The sequence below is a fragment of the Mirounga leonina genome, unplaced genomic scaffold (assembly GCF_011800145.1).
Source record: "Mirounga leonina isolate KUSES-001 unplaced genomic scaffold, KU_Mleo_1.0 Mir_154, whole genome shotgun sequence".
NCBI lineage: Eukaryota > Metazoa > Chordata > Mammalia > Carnivora > Phocidae > Mirounga > Mirounga leonina.
Genome location: NW_023270389.1, coordinates 31,362,319 through 31,378,422, shown reverse-complemented (window position 1 = coordinate 31,378,422; position 16,104 = coordinate 31,362,319).

The window sequence follows — 16,104 nt, the reverse complement described above, 5'->3', positions numbered from 1 at the left end:
ACGATATGGGACTTGATCCCAGGACCCTGGGATCATGACCTGAGCCGAAGGCAGACGCTTAACGACTGAGCCACCCAGGCGCCCAGATAACACATTTGATAATGATTTATAAACTGCAAAGTGCATTAGAATTGAAGGCTCTATGATCAACCATTGGAGCTTTGGAGTATACTTTGGCTTACATTCTTGGACTGGAATGGAAACTGAGTGGGGAAAATGGGGGCCAGAGTGAGAGCAGGGACTTGCTTAATTTTCAGCCTTTTCTTTAAGTGAAGGCATTCCGGAAAGACTGCAGAGCAGGCAGCCAGAAAACATGCTAGTTTATTTCTTTATTTGACTTCTAAACATTTAATCTCATGAATTTGCAAATAGGTTCTCTTATGAAATTGGGTTTATTGGTGTATTGTAAGATGTGTGAAGGTAGTGGAAACTATCAGTGCTCCACTCAGAATCTCTTGGACCCCTTTATCCCTTGTACTGTTGCTGAGTGCTCCCTCTTCCTCCCCCCCTTTCTGTGTGTTTGGGGTTTTTACAGCCCACCTGCTACTCTCTCTGGAGGACTGCCTTTGGCCTACTGGAGCTGCTTGGTCTACTTGCCACAGAGTCTAAAGTGCTTGGAGTTCACGTTCTCTGCTCTTCCCACCCCCAATCTCCAGCCCTTTGCTAAAGACTAAAGGGTGCCAAGCCCAGCTCTCTTGCTGTGAGCAAGTATAAACCCAACCCTGGTACATAATTTGTACTCTAGAGCTCCTCTACAGGACCCAGGAAGGTTGGGATTTGGCCTGAAGTGGCTCCTTGCTTCACTTCTTCCTTTTCCTCTCTAGCCTCCTCTCTCTGTTACTGGTTTCTTCTGAGAGTGCTTCCCCAATAAATCCCTGGCATATTCTTTTTCATCTCAGGGCAGTGCCTGCTTCTGGGGCACCTGCCTGACAATGACATTTAACTTGAATAACTGAATATATTTCTTTCTGCATGATCCCTTCTAATACTGAACTGTTTTGATTTAAGGTTCAGTTTACACGAATATTTGTTTTTATTTTAAACATTTTTTACATGAAAGTCATAATGGTGATACTGATATAAAGAAGTCTATGAATAAATTGATAGACCTAACCTAGAGTCCTTAAGATTATTCTCTTATAGGCGCCTGGGTGGCTCAGTTGGTTAAGCGACTGCCTTCGGCTCAGGTCATGATCCTGGAGTCCTGGGATCGAGTCCCACATTGGGCTCCCTGCTCAGCGGGGAGCCTGCTTCTCCCTCTGACCCTCCCCCCTCTCGTGTGCTCTATGTCTCTCTCATTCTCTCTGTCTCAAATAAATAAATAAAATTAAAAAAAAAAAAAAGATTATTCTCTTATAAGTATCTCTCACAATTTTGAAAGTCTTAACCTAAATCATAACAATGCATTATTTTCATTTAAATTTATTTTTTTAATTTTTAATTTTTATTTTTTTTTAAGATTTTATTTATTTATTTGACAGAGAGAGACACAGCAAGAGAGAAGGAACACAAGCAGGGGAGTGGGGGAGGGAGAAGCAGGCTTCCCGCCGAGCAGGGAGCCCGATGTGGGGCTCAATCCCAGGACCCTGGGACCATGACCTGAGCCGAAGGCAGACGCTTAACAACTGAGCCACCCAGGCACTCCTTCATTTAAATTTATAAATGTTAATTCCAGTTGTTAATGCATGCTATATGTCAGACACTGTGATTGCTGCTTTGCCTGTATTATCTTATTTACTCTTCCTAGTCAATCTATAGGATTGGTCTCATTATCTCCAATTTACAGATAAAGAAACTAAGGCTCTAGAGGTTAAGTAATTTATCCCAGATTGCATGGTAGATAGCTAGATCCTGAGTTTGAACTCCTAAGCCCATATACTTGCCATCAAATTTCATTGCATTAAAATGGATGAAATAGTAAGAAACATTTCAGTACAGTTTCTTCCATGTTAATTAAACAGGAATGTGTTCTATGGAGCATTCTTGTTCTGAAGTGATTCATAATCCCATGAAAACTTTAAATAAAGTATGAGAAGTTTCTCATGAATAATCTTTTTCCTTAACAGTGGTTTGGAAAGGAGTGCTCTTTCATAGTAATGATAGAAGCCTTCATGAAAGGACTCTGAGACAGTGTGTCTAAATGAAGAAACAGTTCTTTGAAAAATAATCATTTTGGTATTTTAGGCCACTTAAAAATATTACATCAGCTCCCTTCAGACGTTTGACGGATGAGATGGTAGAAAACCATAAGTCAAGGAAGATAGTCTCTTGAGTAGATTTTTTGTGTCTCTAGCTATCTACACGATGGATTAAATAGTGCTTTTCTTTTGAGGATGTTTTAAGAGTTGTTAGACACACTGTTTTCATATTTCTAATCAGTTTCCATATCATTCCTTGGCCCCAAGAAAGGCTATTGATAGAATTCAATCAGGCAGAGGAAGGGTCATGGTCCTTGCTGTGGGAGTTGTTTGAAAACTCTCAAAGGACATGTGGTCAACTCCACTTCTGTGTGATGACAGATGGGCCATATATTTCTCTCAAAAGTTAGCCATTGGCTGTAGATGCTAAGTCATAGCAATGAAAACTGCAGAAGTTTATCAAGAGGAATTGCGTGTAACCTTACAAAATACATGGCAACTAAATAAAAACAGTGTTACCGGAAACACTAAAAAAATATCCATGTGCCAATGGAGTATAAGACTAAAGAAAAGAAAGGCAAGTTCAGAGACAGGCTGGCCCTGGAAGTCTGATTTAGCCTCTTGCCTGGGAGTTGAGTGTATAAATGAAAGAGGCATGCTATTCAATGTGCTGAGAGGGAAAGAATTAAGAACATCTGAGTTTCTGTGAGAGAAGAAATGGCCTTCCCAAACCCACTCATTTCTATGGGAAGTAGCTGCACAAATGTTTTACCATTCAATAAAAGTTCCCAACCATGTGCTTGTTTCTGTTGTGTTTAATGTGCTGGTTGAGTGCTGTACCTGAAATAGCTTTTGTAGCCTGGCATCTGATATGTGTGCATTGTAACTGGAAGCAGGCATGAGAACAGGGTAGTGTAGTGCGGGTGTTTGTGAGAACTGGGACATGGACATTGGAGTCATTTGGAAAAATGGCCTGTCCAGGCGAGCCAGAGATACAATAGGATGGTGAGGAGGAGATGAGGGAACCTATAGAAAAGAACAGGGACAAGAAAGGGGAAAAGAGGAAAAAGGAATTATGGGAAATATGCCAAAAATAGGCAATCATACTTGTGAAGAAAATCTCCAACTTCAAATTATATCTTTTTAGTTTGAAATCCCTCCTCGTGTACTTGGCAGACCTCTTCGTGTTTATATATTGTCCCTGTTTTTGACTCTTGTGCCTATTCTAAATCTTAAGCCTTCCATCCCCAAAATTTTACTTAAAATGGTTCAATTCAAGATAGATCTTGCTCAGGGAGAAGCATATCCAAATTCATATGACAGATTTGAAATAATATTTAAATAGACACTGTATTTCCATGAAACTTCTTGGACACTGAAAAAAAAGAAAAAAAGTAGCTCTCATTAAAATATCTCTTCCCGTGTGTGCCCAGAATGTCAAATGGCCACTGCATTCTCCTCCAGGGAGTTTATAATCAAGCCCAGGACCCAGTTAGATGGAAAAAAAAAAGGCTTTTTTTTTAGGCTTAACAAAGTCATATTCTTTCTTCCACCAATCCTTGCCCTCTGTAAAAAATAAAATAAAAATTTTAAACCTGTTTATAAAAAAATGTTTCCACCTATTAGGCCATAATAAGGAACAGGAGTTTTATTTAGTATGGAGGCAGAATAAAGTCATATTTTGACTCTGTCCTGCACACACACATAAGAAACTCTAAGAAGCATAGACTTTGTGATAATCATTTTTTTCTCAAATATTAAGTGTTTGCCAAATCCCTACAATACTCAATGCCTACACTGTTTCAGATGTTAGGAAACTTGCAGTAGATATTAGACATATCCTACCTTCAATTCACAATATGATAGAGACACACACAGACCTGAGGGTCAATATGGAAGCACTTTTGCATAAAATTCAGAGATGCAAATTCAAATGCCTGCAGGGGCCAGACAGGTAATATAAAGGTGTGAATGTTAGCGTATGTAAGGCATCTGGGGTTGGTGGGACCTATGGTGAAACTGAAGACATTGAAATAATAATAATAAAAACAATCTTAAAAAAGCACTGCCCCTGGAACGGCATCAGATTTGGCAGCTGTAGTCTGCAACTTAAGTGTGCCACGTCTGGCACAGATAAATGGAAGGCTTACGTGATTATATGAATGTGCTGAGGAGAAATAAGGAAAGGGATTAAAAAGAGTGCTAGTAGGTTGAAGATTAAGTGACCTTTATCAGGGAAGGTTTTCTGGAAAAAGGTCATGAGCTGTGGTCTAAAAGCATGCATTTTATTTTATTGAAGACCCTGAGAATGCAGAAGAAATTGAAGGCTGAATGGTTTGTTCAAACTGGTATTCCTCTTCTAAATATCCCTTTTACACTATCACATTCTCTTAGCTGATTCTATAAATTTCTTTTGAGGCTGGGAATGTCAAAGAAGAGAGATGGGAAGAAGAGATGGTGGGGCTGAGACCATGGGGAAGAACCTTTTCCTCTTTTCCTAACCAAGGAGAAAAAGGGGGTGGTTCTGGAGAAGAACAGCCTCCATTTTTCAGACTCTTGCCCACTGAGGGTACCAAAATCAGCTGTTCATTGCAGTGGAAGTAAACCAAGTAGCTGAGTGATCATTCCTAATTCTCTGATGATGAATCACATGTATTTATTTTAGCATCAGGGAAAAATTTCCTGAGAAACTTCTGTGAGCATTAGGATGCCATTCAGTTCAAGGGGAAGGAGGCTCAAGTATTTATCTCTCTGAAGGCATATATTATTCTCCAACACATTAATTGGCCGTGTTAGATTGATTTTTGAAAATTGTTACCTTACTGAGGAAAAATTCTGATTTCCTGGTGCAATTATCTTCTGTGTACTTATTTTCCAGTAAAAGCTCTTCACCAAAGGGCTTTTCAGTGGCTAATTCCAATGAAGGTTTTTAAAACATGATTTAAAAGAGCATTTTAAAGAAGATATAAGAATGGTTCTGTTGAGGATTTAAACTTTTCTTTCTTTTCTTTTCTCATTTTTTAAAAGATTTTATTTATTTGATTGAGAGAGAGCACAAACGCAAGCTCAGGGGAGGAGCAGAGGGAGAGGGACAAGCAGACTGCACGCTGAGCACAGAGCCTGATGGAGGGCTTGATCTCACTACCCCAAGATCATGACCTGACCTGAAATCAAGAGTCGGTCGCTTAACCGACTGAGCCACCCAGGCGCCTCTAAATAAAAGAGTATTAGGTGTTGGCAATTGCTTGAATACCAGAGGCCTGAAAGAAATTAGCAAAGATGTCTAGAAAATTAGAGAGCGAATCTGCTAAGAACCTCTGTGTCTGCAGTTGCTTCAGAGGTGATACACATGGTCCAATTCTCTATTCAAGGCTTGAGTTTCTTCTGCAGTATCTTGACTGGTAATCCAGCTTCTGTCTGATGTCTTCCAGTGTTGAGAGAATTTACTATCTCTTAATGAAACTCATTCCATTTTTCTTACTTCTTAAGTCATTCAGAAATTTTTCCTTAAAGTAGTATAATTTTTTATTGCTTTCAGTTACTATGGAACACACTAAATAAGTTTGAATCTTTTTGTAAATATTCGTATATTTGAAGGTACCAATTATCACACTCTAAATAGAAACACTGAATCTTGTTTCCCTTTCTGTTTTATTTTTCTAGTCCAATTATAATATTGCTAATACAGAGGGTGTGGGGATGTTTTCTCTGGTCAGATGGCTGTTTTTTCTCAACTCAGTGAGGAGCAAGATGGAGTGGATGTACGTGAAGATCACTCTCCTGGCCTAGGAGTTTGGGGAAGAAATAAAATTAATAATAGATCTGAATCCTGGGCTTGTGAGTTCTGCTATTTAAAGGAGGGACACAACACATTGCTAAGCGCTACTTCATGAAAGAGCACTTGAGGATGAATGGCATGCATGTTCTTAGGTGAGGTTAATCTGGGAAGACCAGTAGGAGGTGAGATGTACTCAGGAATTAGAAGACCATGAGGTACATCGTTACAACAAACTCTGGGTCACAAATAAGATGTCAAGAGTTACTCTCGGGGCACCTGGGTGGCTCAGTTGTTAAGCATCTGCCTTTGGCTCAGGTCATGATCCCAGGGTCCTGGGATCGAGCCCCACATCAGGCTCCTGCTTGGCGGGAAGCCTGCTTCTCCCTCTCCCACTCCCTCTGCTTGTGTTCCCTCTCTCGCTGTGTCTCTGTCTGCCAATCAAGAAATAAAACCTTTAAAGAAAAAAACAAACAAAAAAAAGAGTTACTCTCAAAGTAGTTGTGCTTACTTACTATTGACTCTACAGCAACTGGTAAATAAAATCAAAGCAAGTTTAGGCAGAGCCAAAAATTCATTTCACTATTTAGTAGCAAAGTTTTGTGTGTTTACAAGCTTTTGAGAATTTGCCAGGTGGAAATAAATTTCCTCAAATAATTTGATAACTTTCCTTAGTATGTAACAAATTTTTGTTGAGATTTTAACATAAATATTTTAGTTTAACTATGTACTCTCAAAATAATTTCTTTGTGATAAAATTTTAAAAAAATTTTTTACCCTTCATAAATAATTAGTCTTTGTTGAGCATTTTCTTCAACTCCCCAACAGTGTTTCCCCTTTGGGCTGAAACCAAGTATGGAAAATTTCACCTTACCAGACATGCCTTCTTGGAAACCATAAGCGGTGGTAAGGGAGTTTAAATTTATATTTAACTTCAAATGCTTTTTACCACAAGTGATATAACATGGGGTACTGAGCAATCATTTTTTGGTATAATTGAGCTAGCTTGTTGGTTTATTCAATTATTTATGAGCCACTTAAAGATTTATTTAGGTATTTCAGCATACTCTGACTCCATCTCCCAAAATCGAACATCTACAGCTTCTATTTTTCCTTTTTGGGTACATAAATAAGAGGATTTCATACCCATAAAAAATATTTCCATGATGCAAAACAATAAGGGAATTATGTATTATATGAGGTTGTTGGGAACCCCCAAACATAAAGAATATAGGAATAAAATGACATGGATCTCAAATATACTCTGTTGATATGATTTGAGCCTGAATTAAAGAAAGCAGTAGAAAGCAATGTTGTGAGAGTAAAGCATGTGCTTTTTTTTTATTTCCTCATTTAAGGTTTTATAGTTTTAAAAAATGGACAAAATAAGGATTTGAGAAATTGGAATGTTAAGTCAAAAGTGACAAACTCATACTCAATAGAAGTGCCAAGAATTAAACATTAAGACTGGGGTCCTGATTATTTACTTATTCCTTTATTTATTTGTATTCGTATATTTATTTATTCATCACTTTGAGTCATTTGGATAAAAACTACTATAATATAGGAATTAAAAAATTTCAGAACAGAAGGGGAGAAAAAATAGAGTAGAAGAATTTAAGAGGTAATAAAGGAAATTTGGTGAAAATCTAGAATACTTTTGATTTGATACAGGAGGCAGTGGGAAGTAATAACTTTGATTAGGACTGCCTTTTTGTTATAGGTGTCTTGGAATTCTTTGGGAAGGTGTAGACAGAGCGAGGTCATAGAAGTCAGAAGTATTTAGAATAAAATGGGGAACAATGCTAGTGGAACAGTTGCCACTTATAACTGCTGGAAGGTGTGCCCTGAATCTGTCAGCAGGATTTCTGTCTGGGTTGAGTTGTATAAACAGCAGGGCAAGGAGATCAAACCTAACTTATTTTTACTTTGGGTCTTCATCGGCCCTTGGAGAAAGTGACAATCTTACTTACATTATTATTTTTTTTTATGACTTTTTGGCCTTAATTCTGCTTAGCTTAGTCAATGCAAGTCTCAATATTGGGGTTTTCAGGCCTTCTATGGGATTAGCACCTTTTTATGCCTTTAGTTTACCCTCAGCTGCCTACAGCTCTAACAGCATCAATTATAATTTGTTAATTTTAGATTTTTGATCGCATCACTTATGGGATTTCACTTGTTCGTTTATAGTACAGCTCTGATTATTTTAGATGATATACTCATTCACCACAGCTTTGTGTGGCTAATTTCCTCCATGCTTGCCATCCCCATATGCTGCCAAGAGAAGGCTGTTCTCGAAGAAACTTTAGAATAAAAAAGAACATAAAACTAACCCCCAAAGTGTCAAAATGGCAGGGCATTGTCCTGAATGACCTCTAAGCAGTAACAGTTATTTAAATAAAGAGAGAGCAATAAAATAACCACTACAACAACAAAAATCACAATAGGACAGGATTTAGGTAGAGACTTTTTATTTATAATTTATTGTAGGAATTCAGTATGCTAGTGTGCATTATGAATCATCAATAAAGGATACTATGCTCCATATTCCCCACCAACTTATTTAAGATTAAACTGATTTTTGGCAGAACATCTAATAGATTTAGCAGAACATGCTTTGAGAAATGTTGCCCTATATTAACTGATTAAAGCTTTTCAGTCTCCAGAGAAGAGCCTTGCTTTTAATATAAGAAAATTCATACAGACTTCGAGTTATAAAATAAATCAATCATGGGTGTGTAATATTCAGAGTATAGTCAATAATACCATATTGCTGTATTTGAAATTTGCTAAGACAGTAAATCTTAAGAATTCTCAACATACACACAGAAAATTTGTTAACTATGGTGACATGTTAACTAGACTTATTGTGATTATTTTGCAATATACACAAATATCAAATTGATATATTGTATACCTGAAATTAATATAATGTTTTAGGTTATTTATTTATGATTAAATAAAAAAAAGGAAGAAGATTCATTGCAGGAATCTGGTTATTATATCCACACACGGGGTTTGCCAAGTCAGTTTAGCTATGAATGGGCAGGTCTTCATTTTCCTCTTGTCTTACGGCCCAAGGTGGGCCTGGAGCCCTTGGGGAAAGTCAAGTGACTAGTTCTGAACATGTATTTTATGTCACCTGCATGGCTCTCTGGAGTGTTTCTCTCAAATTTGGAGGCAACATAGTTTGCCTGATGATATTTCAACAAAAGCCAAATTTGCAAATGCCAACTCATCAAAGAATCAATTCACCCAAGGACCAGTTTTCTAAATTTACTGATTTCAAAACACTGGTTTCTTGTAACCACAAGAAATATATTCATAAGTTTTATAGATATTTCTGTAGAATAAAGTGCTTTCAGATAGTTTTTTTTGAGAATTTGTTAAAAGTTCTAGTTGGTAGGTTTTCGTAACTACATTTAAATATTTAATCTGTCTCTAGCTCAGCTTCTCACTGCTCCATGTGGAGGATTGGGGACACAGTGGGGACTTTATGTGCGGGAATGGGGACAAAGAGCTGACACACAGCTCTCTTCTGAGCTGCCTGCTTGGGGACTAGGGAGACTGAGGAGCAGATTCAGGGAAACTGAGTATCTGAGAGAGGAAGAGACTGAGGGTCAGAGAGAGGGGGAGAGGTTCAGAGAAAGGGGGAGGTGAAAGAGAGAAGACAATTGAGAATAAAGAACAATTAGGAGATTTTAGTGCAGGGAAGGTGCCAAGCCATCCAATGTGAATTTCTGTGAATTTTAACATATTTTATTTTTAAAGTGTAGTAAACTAGTGAATTGCTAGATTTGATGAATAAGGTCATACATGACTACTTTAGTCAACTGGCTTTTGGTGACCTGCAATATTATTGCCAAATGTCGGTATTTTCTTCCTGGTTATATTCCTAGTGACTTGCACAGGCACATACACATCGAGGAAAAGCAATATATAGTTAAGAGAATAAAGGCAAGAATACATAGATGGAGGCGTGAAGTATCTGGAGCTGAATAGTCTCCAGGTGATACTCTCTTTGGCCTTCTCTATGCACAGACCTCCTGTGGACAATTGAACAGACTGACTTTGTTTGTACTCATTTAGTGGTCTTAAGAAGACATCTGTAAAACAAAAAGGAAACAGAATGTTAATAAAATCTAATTCCCATTTAAGGAGAGGAAGTGTGGTGTTTGGCAGTCTTTCAAATTATATCTGAAACTAAATTGATTTGCTTATTTCTCCATCTTGCCCTTTTATTTTATATTGTCAATAGAATTCTTTCTACTTCATTGATAAATAACTGCTGGAACTCCTATTATTTAATAGTACTTGTCCTTCCCAAGGAATTAGATTTTTTAAAAATCACTACTTTTAGCAATTATCTCAATTTAGATCGAATAGGAGGCTTTCTCCAGCCGTCCCCTGCTCTGCCATTTTAGTAATGACCTCAGCTCTGGAGTATTGAAATCTGACTCACACTCAAAGTTCTGTACTTTAATTTGCTTTCATCTCAGTGGTTTATTTATACTCATTTGATTTTATGTTTTGATGATCGTTATTGCTTCCCTTTTCAATAACATTAAGACTTTTACGAACCAAATGAGATTTTATGCATCACCATATAAGCTAATTTCTTAATAAATTTACCTTCTAGGGACTTCTTTCACCAAATTGTGTATAATATACAGTAATGCAGATTGAGTAGTATATAGGAACTCTTTTTGAAGCAGATAGTTTTTTAAAAACACTTCTGATGAAAAATTTCAGACATTCGATAAATGAAGAGAATAGTACAATGAACCCACATGTGATCATCACACTTGTGAAAATAAATTTTAAAAACCTTATTTAAAATGGAGTTGGGGGGGGTGGGCGCCTGGGTGGCTTAGTTGGTAAGCATCTGCCTCTGCTCAGGTCATGATCCCAGGGTCCTGGGATTGAGCCCCACATCGGCATCGGCATTCGGGTTCTCTGCTCAGCAGGAGGCCTGCTTCTCCCTCTCCCCCTGCTTGTGTTCCCTCTCTCGCTGTCTCTCTCTCTGTCAAATAAATAAAATCCTTAAAAAAAAAAAGATGGAGTCGGGAAACCCTCAAGGGGGAGCTCTCAAGCCCATGCCAACCTTGGCAGCCTGCATAATCAGGAGGAAGGTCAGATGTGGTGGAAATTTTAAGAGAACTAGAACTAGAGGGGGAGCCTGATGAAGATGTGACTGAATTGCTACAATCTCATGATAAAATTTTAATAGAGGAGGACTTGCTCTTTATGGAGGGGCAAAGAAAGTGGCTTCTTGGAATCTATTCCTGGTGAAGATGCTGTGAAGATTGTTGAAATGACAACCAAGGACTTAGAATAGTACCTAAATTTGGTTGATAAAGCAGCAGCAGGGTTTGAGAGGGATGACTCTAATTTTGAAAGAAGTTCTATTATAGGTAAAATGTTATTAAATAACATCGCATGGTACCCAGAAATTATTTATGAAAGGAACCAATCATTGTTGTCCTATTTTAAGAAATTGCCACAGCCACCTTGATCAGTCAGTAGCATCAACATGGAGGCCAGAACCTCCATCAGCATAGAAATTATAACTCATTGAAAGCTCAGATGATGGTTGGCATTTTTTAAACATAAAGTATTTTTTAAATTGAGGCATGTACTTTGTTTTTAGACACAATGCTATTTCACACTTAATAGACTACAGTATAGTATAAATATAACTTTTATATGTACTGGGAAACCAAAATTTCATTTGACTTGTTTTATTGGGATATTCACTTTATGGTGGTCGCCTGGAACTGAACGTGCAATATCTCTGAGCTATGCTGTGTTAGTAATTGTTGTTGTAGTGTTTTTACTAATTTGGTGTAGTTGTGCTATTAGAATTAGGTTTAATCATTTGGGCTGCTCTGATTGTTCTCAAACCTTAATTCAGAATCAGTTTTAGTTATGTTTTTAGTGTGCGGTATAATTGAATACAGCTAAAGCACCCATACAACAATGGCAAACATATTTATCTACAAGAAGGACTATTTATATCAGTGATTCTAGTGCAAGCTTTTCAGATTTTAATTATACTCAAGGGAAATAGTTGTACTCAGCAATATATCAAACTTTTGATGCCTCTGGAGTTCATTACCATACAATAATCGCATTATCTGTCACATCTTATTGCTTAATTTTTGCTTTTCAAAGCTTCTTTATTGGCTGCATTACCTGGTAGTAACAGAAAAGAAAAAGGAGCTACTATAATTGTAAACCTAGTTTCTTATGCAGGTGCAGAAATTATGTGTGGGTAATACTTTTTTTAACTCAAAAGATGCTTGTATTTTTAATTTAGATTTTGCTCATGAAAAATAGACTTGGAAACACTGTCTACATCCAAGTAGATATCAGTAATTAACTCCTCCTCCACAAAAATCCCCAAACTTTCTCTACTATGTAAGCAGTATTCATTATACAACAATTAGAAAATATAGGTAGTCACAAAGAAAAAAATTACTAGAGGTAACAACTGTTAACCTTCTGTTAAGTGGTTAGACTTTTTTTCTAATAATATAGTATAATATATAACACAAATCACATATATCTTTATATTCATTTTACAACAATTTAAATTCTACAAACAATATGCTTTTTTCACACAATATGTTATGAACATCTTTTCATACACTGCTACTCAATCATTCTTTATTGTTGCCTAATAGTTCACTGTTAGACTCACATGATAAACACATTTACACTGTCTCTAATTTTTTAAAGATTTTTATTTATTTTTTTTAAAGATTTTATTTATTTATTTGACAGAGAGAGAGATAGCAAGAGCAGGAATACAAGCAGGGGGAGCGGGAGAGGGAGAAGCAGGCTTTCTGCTGAGCAAGGAGCCTGATGTGGGGCTCGATCCCAGGACCCCAGGATCGTGACCTGAGCCTAAGGCAGACACTTAATGACTGAGCCACCCAGGTGCCCCTAAGATTTTTATTTTAAGCAATCTCTACACCCAACCTGGGGCTTGAATCACAAGCTTAAGATCAAGAACTGCATGCTCTACTGACTGAACCAGCCAGGCCCCTATACCACCTCTAATTTTTTGTTCTTCTAAACAACTTGACAAGAAACATTCCTGTATATACGACTTGTCCAGTTAAATTTTTATGATAAATTACTAAAAGGAGAATTGTCCAAAGTAGCCAATTTTAAAGACTTTTGAATCACATTGGAAAAATGGCTTCCAAAAGAGCTATACCAAAATATTCCTCTATGCTTTCTTGTGGATAAGGGATTCTGATTTCCCTACATGCTCACTAACTCTAGGTAGTTTATTTTAATCTTTGTCAGTCTGATAATAAAAATTTCATCTTGTTGTTCTTGTGTGCATCTGTTAAGTCACCAGAGAGAATAATTTTTTGTATATTTATTAGACATTTGTATTTTTCCTACCCAGTGCATTGCTGCTTTGCATCTTTAGAATTGTTTCCTGCTAGAACATTTACGTTTTTTTCTTAATAATTTGAAAAGCTTTTGACATATTGAGGAGGTAATCTTTTAAGTATAATGCATTTTGTAAATGTTATCCTACTTCATACCTCAACTTTATGGGTTTTTGTTGTTGTTATATAGTAGTCAGAGGGGCATCTGGGTGGCTCAGTTGGTTAAGTGTCTGCCTTTGGCCCAGGTCATGATTCCGGGGTCCTGGGATCAAGCCCCATGTTGGGCTCTCTGCTCAGCGGGGAGTCTGCTTCTCCCTCTGCCCCTGCCCCCAATCATTCTCTCTCTCTCTCTCTCTCTCTCAATCATTGTCTCTTCTCAAATAAATAATCTTTAATCTTTTTTAAAAACGAAGTTATTAGCTCCAAGAGGGAAATTTCACTGATTTTTTTCAGCATTATGGAGGCAATCGTTATTTCTTATATATACTTAAGCCTCTTTCTGGAATTTCTGTTTTTTTTCTATCCCTAGTGCTTTAAGCATCTGCATGTTTTATGGTCTGGTGGGTAAGGCCCCCTTCCTGATGTTTCTTTGTTTTTTATTATGCTTTGTTTTAAAAAATGTTTTGACTACTTAGCAAATTTATTTTTCATTAACAATTATTTTTAGATAAAATTTATAATCTTTTCATTGATTAGAGTTGGAACTGTGAATGTGTTAATTAAATAGCTAAATTTGGGGAGAATTAACATCTTTATAATATTAAGCCCTCTAGTGAGGAAACATGGTATCTCTCTCCAGATAGTCAAGTTTGCATTTATGACTCTCAAGAATATTTGGGAATTTTATCTATGTGGGTTGTATTTATTCCCTTAATAAATATTTACTGAGCACTTACTCTGTACCAGGCTCAGTGCTCAGGATTTAATAGTCAAGCAGACAGGTAGGCTTATATTCTTGTGCGGAGATAGAAAGTAAATATATGAACCAATTAATAAAATTAAAAAAACCAGAGTGGGAAGTAATAAGATGGCAGTAAAAAGGTTAGAGTGATAGAGAGCAATTAGGGAAAAGGGAGCAGCTTTAGCTGGTGGATAGGGAGTCTTCTCTAGAGATGATGCTTGAACAAAGAATTGAATTCTGATAAAAATCCTGTGGTCTGGGAGAACATTTCAGGAGAGGGCAAGCACATGTAAAACAGATTAGACTGCCCTTGCTGTGTTTGAGTCAGCAAGAAGGGGGCAGGATCAAGATCATGTCGGAACTTGTCATCTGAGAAGAGGAGCTTGGCTTTACCGCCTTGTTGCGTCAGGAAGTCACTGAAGAACTTTAAGCAAGGTGGGATATGGTCAGATTTGTGTTTTAAAAATACCATGCTGGCTGCAGTGTGGAAAATGGACTGTCCTGTAACATGGGAGGATGTGAAAAGGCTTGTTAGAAGGCACTTGCAAGCCTTTGAGGGCAGAGCAGAGGCAAAGATGAAACCAGAAGCAACTGTGAGCAAGAGCAGGTCACTCAGGTAACCAGAATACTTAATTCACCAGAGGAAAATCAGGACTGTGACTTCCCAAGAGGTTGCCTTCAAAGCAGTCTCTGATGCCTCACAGGGCAAGAGACAGAGGAATGGACCCAGGAGAGGAGGCAGGGACAGAGGAGTTTTGGTAAGGTAACAGCAAAATTACCCAACGATACCAGGTAAGTATTTTGAGATTATGTTTTCTCTTTTAAGGTGAGATACTTAATTATTTTCTAAACTTCCTCTGATGTTTTTAATATCTCATATCAATGTAATTCATAAGGTTTCATTTTGTTGAAGATGGTGGCTAATATAGCTAAATTCCCAAGACTATACATAGCAGAGGAGAAAACTACAACAGCCCTAGAATTCAGTGGTACAAAGAATGCACAAATACTAGCCAATGACAACTTTAGAACCTGGTTAGTACTATGCTTTCATTGGAGATTGAAAAAATCTGTGTGCTCCTAATAAAAATTCATATAAAGGATTAGATAGTGGTGCAGTCTATTGATAAAAATACTTTTTCTCATTACAGTTTTAGAGAACCTAAAATTTCTACCGTTAACTTCATTAGTTATCATTTTTAATGATTTTGCATTGTTTTAATTATTTTAATAATTCTTAGTATGTTATAGTTAACAAATTTATTTAGCACAAATTTATTTAGTCTCTTATGTTACACTATAAACTTATACTTTATTATTTTCATTTCACAGGTAAGAAAAATTCAGAGACATGGAATTGCCCATTAAAGGTCACTCAGTTGGAAAATGGTTGGTAGATCACTAAAATCCTGGCCCTCTCCCTCTAAGACCAAATTACGTTTCTACCAGTCATTGTCTAAAGATATTGGTATAATTTTATTTAACATGGGAAAACAACTTATGGTAAGCAAGATCCTTAGGGGATGCAGCAGGTTTTATAGGGGGTGGAACAAGCTGGATTCTCAGGGTGGGAAGATTGGTGATATTTGGATGCTAGGCATTCAACAATTTTGTAGGACCCCTGGGATCCATTTGAGACTAACCTCTGCAGTCCAGGACCCTCACCTGAAAATCAGCACAATGGTCTGAGGCACCTTGGACCCTGCTCTGGAGGAAGTGGAAGTGAGCACCTAATCTCCCATTTTGCCCTTGAATGCACAAAGGGTGTTGTCTAAATATTAATAGACAAACTTGCAATTTTTTAATTGATATTGATAGATTTATCAAACTTAAATCCTACCACTGTTACACAATGTCACCCTTGAAGTCAACAAGCTACTC